The sequence below is a fragment of the Balaenoptera physalus genome, assembly GCF_965194825.1.
Source record: "Balaenoptera physalus genome assembly, chromosome: 17".
Taxonomy (NCBI): Eukaryota; Metazoa; Chordata; class Mammalia; order Artiodactyla; family Balaenopteridae; genus Balaenoptera; species Balaenoptera physalus.
The window spans coordinates 50,364,819-50,373,765 of NC_138895.1; the positions used below are offsets into that span (position 1 = coordinate 50,364,819).

The 8,947-nt window shown below is 46.4% G+C and overlaps 1 pseudogene across 1 annotated transcript; it reads right to left on the reverse strand.

Moving 5' to 3' along the window:
- Positions 1–5,352: 5,352 nt before the first annotated feature.
- Positions 5,353–8,233, reverse strand: LOC309646754 (glycine cleavage system H protein, mitochondrial pseudogene; annotated as a pseudogene). Its single transcript has 2 exons — positions 8,229–8,233; positions 5,353–6,110 (listed from the first exon to the last, which is right to left on the reverse strand). The product of its transcript is annotated as a glycine cleavage system H protein, mitochondrial pseudogene (transcript).
- Between the last annotated feature and the right edge of the window lie 714 nt (positions 8,234–8,947).

The window sequence follows — 8,947 nt, forward strand, 5'->3', positions numbered from 1 at the left end:
ACCACCTCCTCTTCCCCACCAAACACGACTACCCTGGAATTGCATTCATCAGCAAGGTGTCTGGGCCCCTAGTCAGTTGCTTTGATTTCACATTGCATTTCCCTGGGAAGGCAGGTCTCAGGTAAACGAGACCCTAACTTAAAATATATATACGTATATAGAATTGAAGCAAAATTCACATAACATAAAATCAACCATTTAAAAATACACAATTCATTGGCATTCAGTGCATTCACAATGTTATGCGACTACCACCTCTATGAAGTTCTCAAAGATTTTCCATCACCCCAAAAGGAATCCTGTAGCCATGAAGTAGTCACTCCCCATTCCTCTCTCCTTCCCCCAGCTCTGGCAACCACCAATCTGCTTCTGTCCTTATGTATTTACCTATTCTGGATATTTCATATAAATGGAATCATACCATATGACCCAGCAAATCCACTCCTAGATATATACCCCAGAGAACTGAAAACAGAGACTTGTACACAAATGTTCACAGCAGCTGTCATTGCTGTCTTTCCTGGGCCCTCTCTACTTGCTTCCTCGTGGTTCTGCAGGCAAATATCCCTTCATCTGAGTTGGACAAAATGAGGCAAAGGCCAAAATGAGGATGGGAACAGGAGGCAGGCTCCCTGAGCTGTGACAACCCAGTGTGATGGATAAATGCTCCCCACCGAGGGTGCTGGATAATGATGAATCAAACACACCCAGAAAAGAAAGGCTTGGCAGACATGGTCCACTGGTTCACCAGCTTCACAGGAAACTGGGCATGCCCCGTGGTGGAAGCCACAGAAATGGGAATAGTTGAAGTCCCTCCTGCTTAGAGATGAGTGTTGTCCTGAAGCCTGTTATATAAGTAAGCTGCACTCACAGCCTAAGGGAAAGATGTGCAGGAGAACCTGCCTCAGTGGGTGGGGGGGGGGGGGGGGGGGGGCAGGGTCCTTGTGGTCATCATGGTGACTGCCAGTAATGAGCCCAAGCCTGGCAGACCCACTGGTAAAGCAGGCCTGTTTCTAAATCTTTTCCCACCTCATGAACTGTCCAAGCCCTCTGTGAGCTCAGGGGCTTGGCTGGCCCTACAATCCCTGGTTTGCAAAAGAAGGAACTGAAGCTGAGGCCTTTTCCAATGTATTCTTCCCTGCTTTCACTTCCGGCAATTATTATAAAGTGCACTCCTCAGCCTTACAATGGTTCGGAGATTAAAGCTTAATTTGGCCTGTTATTTCTGCAGCTTTGCCTTAAAAGCATTTGTAGCGTACAGGCTCCACTAGGCTGTGAAGCCAACAGATTCTTAAATCACCAGAGGCTGGAGTTTGCGTCCTCATCTTGGTTCCTATTGGTCTGGCCAGAGGCAGTTTTCATGAGAACATTTTAATGGGTCACCAGGGTTTTCTGTGGGGACAGCTATCTCTGTAATAGGCAAAATGGGATTCTCTTAAGAGAAAAGCTGGCCTGCAGGAAAAATGGTCAAGCTAGAACGCTAAATGCAGTGGCTGAATAGGGCACCCTTTGTTGAAAGCAAATGCAGATGAAGCTGCTCTTCTCTTTCGGGAGGTTCACGGTGTGCATCTGGGAAGCAGACAGATCTGAGCGCGAAGCCTGCCTCTGCCGGTGTTCTGTATTCCGTGTATTATTCGGACAAATCCTTTCATCTCCCTGAAAGTCAGTGTGTCCAGCTGTGGAGTGGGGTGGTAGAACCAGAGTTATTGTACAATTGAATACAGTAATTTAGGGAAGAAAGTTAGGAATAATACAGCATTATTATTCATTTTATTTTCTTTTACTTTCATTTTAGTACTAATAGTTGCCTCCAGTTTGAGTTGACCCAAAAGGATCAGACAATTTGGAGCCTTTTTAGTCTTAGAAGCAGTGGCTTCTGTGATGTCGGACGCATTAGAGCTCTCCAGACCTTGACATGTTGTAGGGATTCTCGCCTACAGTACTGGCCCCTCCACTCAACCAGATATGTGGTTTATTTCATCATCTGGGGGCTTAGCCAGGTTAAAGTAGCATTTTGAGGTCCATGATTCCTGGGTGGGGGACAAAGTCCAGAGAAGCCAGTGGAAGTGTAAAGAAGTATAGAAGAGTAAGAAAGAATAATCTGTTTTTTTCTGTGTTGCATTCAAAGCTCTTTTGGTTCTATGAGTTAACCGGATACTTTTCCATTTATCAGTCATTCAACAAATGTTAACTGAGCATCTGTTCTGTGACTGCCTGATAGCCCGGTCCCTCCTTACACCCGCCTTCCTACCTCCTTCCTGCCTGCTCCCTTAGAAAGGTCACTTCTAAGTGTAGGATAATACACAGTTTTCTCCCTAAGAGGAAGGGCCATGTGAGATGGCTGGAGGATAGTGTGAACACAGAGGGTGTCTGAGAGAAGGAAGACAGACAGGTTCTGGAAGGAGGTGGGGGGTAGGCATGATGGTTTCTGTTTAGCAAAAATGCCTACTGCCCCGGGGCACCCCTCTCTCCCCAAGCGTGTGCTGCTGGAAATCACCCCTGGCAAAGGCAGGCAAAGGCATGGAGAGTCTAGCTGAATAACCTTGGCTAGAATTGCCCAAGGGATTAGAAAATTGCATGCTTGCTTGCGTGCGCGTGTGCGCGTGTGCGTGTGTGTGTGTGTATTGCAATGTTTCTCCATCCCCTGATAGAAGAAATGCTTCCATTTAGTTCCACTACTCTCAGGTTTTCTGTCTACACACACTCTCTTGGTCAGGCTCAGGGGACTCTGGAGAGGTGTGGTCCTGCTGCAAAGAGCACAGCCAGACTCGAGGGGCAGGATCTGGGAGGCACCAGGCAAAGGAAAAGACAAACACGCGGGAGAGGGGAGTCGTGTCTTCCAGCCTGGCTTGTTTATTATTACAGCTCAGGAAGGAGGAATGTGCAAACTGTTCTTTTATGGCCGAAACCATGCCTGCTCAATTTTTTCTCTTTTCCTTTCTCTTTAGCATTCTGCTCCCTCAATTCCCTGACAGCCCAAGACAAATTCTAATCACCAGCAGTGCCCTCACCTTCCCAGTATTCGGGAAAAGTGTTGCTAATGCCCTCTGGGTAATTTGTTTCATTAAAGCTCAGGACATATGTTGGTTCCTGGGATAGGTGAAGAAATGGAAAGAAAAATGAGAGGTCAAGTGAATTAATTGCCCACGGCCAGATCCATCAACTCCCCTGATTTCTTGTACCCTTTGTTAGCCAAAGAAAGGAGCAAAATGGGGAACCATGACTAGATTTTTAACTGTTTTGTAGCATACATGCAAAACAAAGTTATGGATTAATTGTGGTCCACGATGTTAAGCAAAAGGTATTACACATCTTTTTATAGGTTGGATCCCTACTTGATTAAAATGGCAATTTAATTTATACTGCCTTTGTTGATTGTGCAACTTAATCAGACCTGCTGTCTTGCTGCGCCAGTCCCTAGAAAACCAGCCTCTGAGACTTTGAACGTGAGTCCTGCTGTTACACTGTGATTATTTTTATGGCATCGACCATTTGAAGGAAAGGAATGGCTGATTTAGTTGGGTGCAGTATCTCGTATTGTAATGTGTTTAATATTATTCATCTGTCTTCAAACATTCAAGGGAAATGGCTGTGCAAAGCAATTCAGCAGGTCCAGTGTAATCCTCTCCCCAGTCCCCACCTTCCCCCAAAACCTGGAATCTGGAAATTTCTGCATATCCACTAGATCCATTGTGATAGTTATTTTTCAATCCCAAGGTATGATTTTTTATGATATGATATAGTTGTAGTACCATATCTTACTTTTAAGTACACGTTTTAAAGGCTTCATTCACCTCCTCACTCATTAAACATATATAGAGTGCTTACTGTATGCAGGTATTGCTGTTTGTGCAGGAGAGGCAAGATTATATCACTCTGGATGACTCACTTCCCCTCTTCTTTAGCCCGTCAGCCTCCTGGTACCATCCTGCACCTTGATATTCAATCAGAGAGACCTGATGGAAACATGGTCCCTGGACACGCTAGGGTTTCATTTATCAACTTGTTGGCCTCATGGAAACAGACCATTTCCTCTCTGATGGGTCCAGCAAAAGCCTGGGTATGTTTCCCACTCTGAGGGGCCTGGTTTGGGTCACGTGACCACATCTGACCCAATCTCTGTGGTAACGGGTGGTGGATTCTGCTTGGACAGCCTGGTTAAACGTCTACTCAGATAGGTGAGGGGGTCAGTTCCTCACAACCACATGGTTTCCCAAAAGTGTAGTTCAGCCAAAGCAAGATAGGTAGGATGGTCAGGAAAAAAGCAGCAGATAGTGACTCTACAACTAAACCTCTCTCATGGGTACCAGACCTGGATTAGCTAATTGCTTACTCAACATCCTCACTCGGATGGCTCACATGCACCATCTCGAAAATGATTCAGTAGCACACGTGCAAAAGGACTCATCATTCTTCCCCACAAATTTACACCTTCCCTGGTTTACCTCATCTTGGTGAAGCATATCACAATCTACCCAACCACCCAAACCAGGACCTGGCCATTGACTTACAGGCCTCAATCCCCTTCATCCCCCTGGTCAACTGTCACCGGGTCTAAGATATTTCTTGTCTCTGTCCTCCTCTAGCCCTACCGCCACCTCTTTGGTTCAGATCATCATCGTCTTACCCAAATGACTGCAGTGGTCTCCTGACTGACTTTTTTCTCTCTAGACTTGCCCCTCTCCAATCCAGGTTGATCTTTCCAGAACTAGAATATGACCATGTCACATGCCTGTTTTAAAGTCATTCGATGACTACCCAGTGCCTTCAGGATAAAATGCAAGCTCTTAAAACTTGGCATACAGAGGTATGCCTTCCATGCCAAGCCCCCTCACCTGGCTTGGGGACTGCTCCTCTGGCTCTCACTGCCCCTCCCCACCCCTTGCCCCATACTGCACTGATAATACTGTAATGTCTGTTTGCTTGCCTGACTTTCTCCCTAAGCTGGAGCTCTTGAAGAGCCAGGATGATGTAGTGTGGCTCACTCAACACCCATTCCAAAGCCTTCATACCTTGCTTTCCTGTTTTTTTTTTTTTTTTAAGAAGTTGAATATTTTATTATTAAACTGTTTCTTAGTTTCCTGCAAGGCTGTTGCTTCACTGTATAAAAATAGCACCAGCAAACACAGTATATTGCAAAATTAAGATAGTAATGTTCTTCACTGGACACTATACAACTAACAAACTTTTCTCCAGTGTCATTTATTTCCAGTGGCAAGTTCATTGAGTATTTTGACCCAAATCCAGGGATGGCTGTAAGCAAGTTACAATATTATATAAGGTTAAGATAACAATGTTATCCTTGAATTACATAATTTTTATAACTAGTTTTACACAGATAATTTCAGGAATTCTGAGTATTATAACTGGAGACTAGCCTAAAAGTCACAGGGTGTTGTGAAAAAGATGCATAGTGTTTATCTGAAATCCATAGGAAGTTAAGGGGTATTTTCTTCAGGCAACATTGTTTCAAGTAGTTTCTTTTGCTAAAAGTTGCTTTTTAAAAATCTATCCACCACTAATTTAAGACAACTATGCTAGATTAAGTTGTTTCAAACTAGTTTATTTAGGGGTTCCATTTTCACTCCTCAATAGATTTTATGTATTTCTCATACCCTTCTTCACTCATTAGTTCCTCTAGTTCTGAAGGGTTACTGAGTGTCATCTTGATCAGCCAACCATCTTCATAACAAGATTTGTTGACAAGTCCTGGATTTTCTGCTAGAGCTTCATTAATTTCAGTTACTTCTCCTGATAGAGGAGAATAGAGTTCACTAGCAGCTTTCACACTTTCCAAATCACCAAATTCCTCTTGTTTGTTCAATTTTGTCCTAACTTCAGGCAGACTACAGTAAACAACATCTCCCAAAGCTTCCTGTGCAGAATTGCTGATTCCCACTGTTCCAACACCGTTTTCTGTTGTTACCCATTCATGTTTGTCTGTGAATTTACGACCCGACAGCAGAGCGGGGCCGGTGCGCAGCGCCGGGACGGCGCCCGCCCGCAGTCCCCAGGGCCGCGGCAGGCAGGGCGCGTTGGGCGCAGAGATGGCGCGCAGGCTGCAGACCGCGGCCCGCACGCTGCGCCGCTTTCCTGTTTGAGCTGGAAAGCTAACAATTGCATTTATGAGACTCCCTTACAGCTGGGATATAGGAATGTGACCTAAGTTCCATCAAGCAGATATACTCGTATGAAACTTCCATAGAAGCCAACAGTGAAGACTGGATCTTCTGGCAACCTTGGTGGTGATATCTCGTTCTTCTGGAGTCTTTATGCTCCAGCCCCTAGCACAAAGTGGCTATAGTGATGGTGTTTCCATCAGAGCATTGCCTTGGTGTCATTGGTCATTTTTCTCAGTCTGCATAGTTCTCAGCTGCATTGCTGTTGTCTATATTCTTAGACACCAAGCCTGGCCCTGGCCCTACCCACGATTCTGTGAGCTACTCGATTTCTGTAATAAAAGTCTTTCTGTTTAAACTAGTTAGAGTGGATGCTCTTGTCTGCAAGGAAGCACCCTGATTAATAAATGGTGCCTAATGCATCTTTGTGCCCGCAGCGCTCAGCACAGTGCCTGGCCCAGGAAAGACGCCACATGCCTGTTATCGAATAAATGCTTTTTTTTTAATTAAAAAAAAAATTTATTCATTTATTTTTGACTGCGTTGGGTCTTCGTTGCTGTGCACGGGCTTTCTCTAGTTGCGGCGAGCGGGGGCTACTCTTCGTTGCGGTGCGCAGGCTTCTCATTGCGGTGGCTTCTCTTGTTGCGGAGCACGGGCTCTAGGCGTGCGGGCTTCAGTAGTTGTGGCTCGCGGGCTCCAGAGCGCAGGCTCAGTAGTTGTGGCGCACGGGCTTAGTTGCTCCACGACATGTGGGATCTTCCCGGACCAGGGCTCGAACCCATGTCCCCTAGCACTGGCAGGCGGATTCTTATCCACTGCGCCACCAGGGAAGTCCCTGAATAAATGTTTGAATGGATGTATTTCCTCTGTTCTTAGAGAGCTCACTGTGCAGTGAAGGAGGCACACGTGAGAACAAATATTTCAAGGCAATGGGTTATAACAGAGTTAAAAGGTCATGAAAGTGCAAAGATGGGACCATTAGGACCATCTCAAGGAAGGTAACATTTGAGATGGGCCTCTACGAATCAGTAGCAATTCATTAGCTAGAAAAGGAGATAAAGGTCATTCCAGGCAGGAGAATGGCATCTGTAAAGGCGCAAACATATAAGATTGTAGGACACACTTAGGGGATGTGTGTGGTTGCGTAGAATATGACCCTCTGGTCAGGAGATACAGATGGAAAGGGAGGGGAGAACAGGGTGTGAATAGCAGCAACAGTTATAAAAGTGAGTGTTTCTGGTATTTTTGAGACACCAGATACTTATCCATGTCACTTATATACATTCTCTCATTTAATCCTCACTGTTATTATTACTCTCATTTTACAGGTTGAGTTGCAAGTGGCAGAACTCATATTCAAAGTGAGCTCTCTCTAACATGATAAAGGGTTTAGACTTTATCTTCAAAGGAATAAGAACCAATGAAGGTTGGACAGTGATATGATTAGATGGTTGTTGTCAAAGCGCTGGAGAAAGAGAGCTTGACAGGAGGACTCGTTAGGTGTCCAGAGGAGAGATGATAACAGCCCAACAAGTCAAGAGAGGTGAGAATGGGGAGGATTGGCTGTAACTGAGAAGTATTTTAGAGGCTCAATAGACAAAGCCTGGAGACCGATCCCATATTGCAGAGTGAGGAGGCAACAGGAATCAAGGATGAAGCCAAGACATGGGCTTGGGTGGCTGGATGGACGGTGGCTCCGTTCATCAAAGTAGAGAAAACAGGTGAAGAAGCTGGTTTGGGATTAATGAATGATCTTGGTTTTAGACGTGTTAAGATTTGATTCCTTCAGAACAATAGCTTGGAGATCATCAAGATATCCATTTGCCCAAATCTGTAGTCCCCGTGACCCTGGAGCAAGACCTGGTGCCCTGAGTGTCTTGGCAGCTGTTGAAGCATGGCTGGAATGCGGCTCAGCGCTGGCCGGGTGAGCACAGGGCCACGCGTTGCTGCATATTTAAAATTACTTGTCAGGCAAGGGAGCTACAGAGAAGAAAGGCTCTGGCTGGGGCAGGCAAACACCCGCGCCATTCAATAATTCAGCACAGAGCTTGTCTTGGCTGTTACCATCACAAGGAGCAGTTTTAAAGTCAAACTCAATTTCTGTGCTACGTCATGCCTGAGTGAGCTGGCTAGTTGCCAAAAGACAAGAGAAGACTCCAGGCCTCTTTATGAACAGGCCCTGACAGATGGGGGTGCTGCAGGATGAAGCTGTCAGTCAGGTCCCAGCAGTGCTGGCACGTGACTCATTTGCATATGTCACATCCTTCAGCACAGCTCGGTCCGCAGGCCCGGGCTCCAGACCCGTGGGCACGTGAATCTGTGCAGCACAACCTCTGACTATCAGATTCAAGCTTTATTAGACGCAGCGGTCTGGCCTCCTATCCCTCCTCTGTATGCTGCTCTGGACCAACTCACAGCCCCTCCAGCCAGAGTGGAGCTCTTCTGAGGGGGGGTGGCATTTCAGAGGAGTACCCCAGCTTGGCTTTTCTGTGGGGCTGGAGAGGGGAGTGGCTAGAGCGCCATTAGCATGCTGCTACCAGCAGCCAACTCGCAAAGCTCTGGAAGGACAGGCTGCGTCCGCTTTCCCGGCGGGCTGCCTCGCAGCTGGCCACAAGGACAAGTCCTGTGTGTGGGGCTACCTGTTCCCTTGCTTCTCCCTGGCCCTGCTTCCGTGCCTCCTTGATTAGTCCTGGAGCCCTGTGCTACCCACAGTGGGATTCAATTACTAGGCAGGGGGCCTCTAAGGAGACCTTGATTGGACGTCGATGGCGCTGCCTAAGATCTGGTATTGATACTTGTTGACTGGTTAGCTGACTGGATAGGGCTGG